Source organism: Phyllobates terribilis, unplaced genomic scaffold (assembly GCF_046119375.1).
Source record: "Phyllobates terribilis strain yellow unplaced genomic scaffold, ASM4611937v1 Scaffold_4__5_contigs__length_816908805, whole genome shotgun sequence".
Classification (NCBI taxonomy): domain Eukaryota; kingdom Metazoa; phylum Chordata; class Amphibia; order Anura; family Dendrobatidae; genus Phyllobates; species Phyllobates terribilis.
This window is the reverse complement of record NW_027362764.1, coordinates 463105804-463109814: the sequence shown is the minus strand read 5'-3', so window position 1 is coordinate 463109814 and position 4011 is coordinate 463105804.

The window sequence follows — 4011 nt, the reverse complement described above, 5'->3', positions numbered from 1 at the left end:
CTCCACGTCTCTTCCAAGCGGCATTAAAACCGTCTTGTTAAGCTACTGCGACCTCCACCACTTTTCCCAGGGGCATTGATATTGTCTTTTTATTCCACTGCGACCCCCACGTCTCTTCCAAGGGGCATTTAAACCATCTTGTTAAGCTACTGCGACCTCCACCGCTCCTCCAAGGGGCATTAAAACCGTCTTGTTAAGCTACTGCGACCTCCACCGCTCTTCCAAGGGGCATTAAAACCGTCTTGTTAAGCTAATGCGACCTCCACGTCTCTTCCAAGGGGCATTTAAACCGTCTTGTTAAACTACTGCAACCTCCACGTCTCTTCCAAGGGGCATTAAAACCATCTTGTTAAGCTACTGCGACCTCCACCACTCTTCCAAGGGGCATTAAAACCATCTTGTTAAGCTACTGAGACCTCCATCGCTCTTCCAAGGGGTATTAAAACCTTGTTGTAAAGCTACTGCGACCTCCACTGCTCTTCCAAGGGGCATTAAAACCGTCTTGTTAACCTAATGCGACCTCCACCACTTTTCAAAGGGGCATTAAAACCGTCTTGTTAAGCTAATGCGACCTCCACCACTTTTCCAAGGGGCATTAAAATCGTCTTGTTAAGCTACTGCGACCTCCATCACTTTTCCCAGGGGCATTGATATTGTCTTCTTATTCCAGTCCGACCTCTTCCAAGGGGCACTTAAACTGTCTTGTTAAGCTACTGCAACCTCCACGTCTCTTCCAAGGAGCATTAAAACCATCTTGTTAAGCTACTGCGACCTCCACCACTCTTCCAAGGGGCATTAAAACCATCTTGTTAAGCTACTGTAACCTCCACCGCTCTTCCAAGGGGCATTAAAACAGTCTTGTTAAGCTAATGCGACCTCCACCAATTTTTCAAGGGGCATTAAAACCGTCTTGTTAAGCTAATGCGACCTCCACCACCTTTTCAAGGGGCATTCATATTGTCTTTTTATTCCACTGCGAACTCCACCATTCTTCCAATGGGCATTGCATTTCCTCCTAATTTTAGTCAGCTTTTGCTTTTCAATGCATAGGCGAACACTAAGGGAGACCCACTCCCCAATAATGGGTAGAAGGTTTTTAGTATGCTGTAATCCACGTGTTTCAAGGGGCACTGCAGTTCCTCATAATTTTTGGAAAGCCTTCCATTCACTACTTAGGCCAACAGTGCACAGGAGACCCAGTTGCTATAAATGGAAAAAATGGTTTAGTTAAGGCCCTCTGACTTCCATGTCACTTCCAAGGGGCATTGGAGTGCCTCGAAATTTTTGGTAGGCATTGCACTCACTGCATGCCCTATAACTGTGTAGCCGAACCTCTCCTTTTGGTACAGAAACATATCCTACTAGTCATGTGTGGTTGACTGGCCTGATATTGATGTGAATGGTCCCTGTTCCTCCTGCTCTTTCTCCTTTGCCACCACCTCATCCATCATTCATCACCTGAAGCTTTGTTTTAACGGGAGTCATAGAACTGGTATAGTAGCAGGAAAACATCCAGCAATCCTCGGAGGAGGTAGGATATGCGCCAAAACGCTGACCACCTCAGGCCTTGCCGCTACTACATACATGCGCTTGCATTCCAAGAAAACAAAGCAGATGCTAACTTCTATCATCATCATCATGCTCCTCACCTTGGCACTCTCAACTCCCCTGATGGAGAAGCCAGGGCGGACCGGAGGAGTCTGGTTCTCTGGTGGGCTCTTCCAATGCTGCCCTAAGGCAGGCCGGGCTTAGAAAAGTGTGTGAGGGGATGTTCTAAGGAGAAATAGGGGCGGCTGGGGACCGTTTATGGACACCCGGCCTCCCCCAGGCGGCTGGGGAGCACGTGTGGACACCCGGCCGTGGGGCGGCTGGGGACTGAGTATGGACACCCGGCCGCCCCCTGGCGGCTCTGGACCGAGCGTGGACACCCGGCCGCCGGGCGGCTGGGGACTGAGTATGGATACCTCGCTGCCGAAGCAGCCATGAGGTAGTGGCCAGCTTCGGCCTCCTCCAAACTAAAAGGCCCCATTTCAAGTGCAAGCAAGCTAGCAGTATGGTATTGCAGCCTGGGGGTGGGTGGGTGGAAGGCTGCATACTTGCGCTTGCATTGCAAGGAATGGGGGAGGTACAATTGAACACTGCCCTGGGACAGGGACTTGCACGGGGATAGTTGCAAGTCTGCATCTTCTGATGCGGAAAGGATCACTTCTGATGGGCACACTTTTAGGCAGTGACCTGGGAGTCAGAGATGCTTCCAGGGGTCTTCCTCATGCTGTTCCCATGTCTTTTCAGCACTGTATGCATGTGTCACACAGCACATGGCCAGGTAAGATTGTAAAATGTTAAAAAGACATTTCCCGGTGAATGCATTTGTCACGGTTGAAAGAAATACAAAAGTGCAAGAACGCATAAAAAATGCTACTTGTGAACATAGCCCAAGGTGTGGAGGAGTATTTTTGTTTTTGGTTATTTATTTTACCTTATACACAAGTTTTTACCCTGGAAAGGAACTTCCTTAACATATTTCACAGGAAAGCTGTTTCAGTTTCGTTTTTGAACGTTTTATTGTGAGCCCTTAAAAGTGGCTTAATACCTCTGACCACGTTGTTGACAGCAGTGACCTGGGGGTCAGAAATGCTTCCTGGGGCGATACCCATGCTGTCCCCATGTCTTTTGAGCACTGTCACTATCGTTTTGGGCACTTATTAGGCTTTCTACAGACTGCCGGGGGTGCAGCTGCAAAAATGCTCGGGTCTCCCATAGACTAACATTGGGCTCATTGCTCGGGTCGAGTACCCGAGTATCACGGCGAGCTCGGCCCGAGCTTCGAGCACCCGAGCATTTTAGTGCTCGCTCAACACTAAACGCTTACAGTAATTAGCTCCTTAAAAACACTGTCTTGATTTCGTTATTAGGCTAGTTTCACATCGGCCTTTCAATCGCTGTCAATTGGCTCTGTCTGGCACAGATGGTGTTCATCATGTGATGGATCGGTCTCTGGCATACTGAAATTCATAATGCCAACATGAACTCAGCCTTTTGCTCTGACTTCTGCCTCATTTGGGTCCAGCTTAGCTGGCTTGTTTCATATGCTCTCATGTCTGATAGCAAATTTCTGGAGCTTCTCTCCAGTCTGATATGCCCCCTATGTCTGGGGTAGAGTCTTCATACAATGCCTCCAGATGTTGGATGATACTGTCTATAGTATCTTGTGGGTCCATCTGCAGCAGTACTAACATCTTTTGTGCATTTTGCTCTTGTGTGCTCTGTGCCAGTTCTGCTTGGGCCACAGCCTGAAACAGTACCACTTCTTCCAGTCTGCTAACTGGCCCACCAGTAGTCTGGCCTTGATGTCATTGGTTACTGGTATCTGGGTGTGCTACATTTTAGTTGTCCTGCTGACTAAGGTGAACATTACATAAACTCCTGTCCCCTCATTTTTATGAGCATAATATACTGTGGGCAGCAGGTGGCTCAGTGGTTAGCACTGTTGCTTTGCAGCTCTGGGGTCCGGTGTTCAAATCCCCCCAAGGACAACATCTGCAAGGAGTTTGTATGTTCTCTTCATGTTTGTGTGGGCTTCCTCCCACACTCCACACTGGGAGGGAATGCAAATTGTAAGTCCCAATAGGGACAGTGATGATAATGTCTGTAAAGTGCTGAGGAATATGATGGTGCTATATAAGCAATGCATAATATATAATAATAAATACTGTAGAACTGAGCTTCAATACCATAAAAGTCACCAGTTTTTCTACTCCGCAAAACAACAAAACCACTCCATGACCTGGAATCCCAGTCTTATGCTGCATGCTTGGAGGACTTGCTAATTACACATTTTCCCACATTCTTTAAATCGCTACCAACTTTTTAAATTGCAATATATCTTACAGTTAGTTAGACATTGCATTTTTAGATCCTTTAACCAGAACCATATGTTACTGTCCCTTGTAGGGGAGTGGTGCTTCCCTTCAGACCAATTCCACCCATTTGCCTTATTATAAAACACAG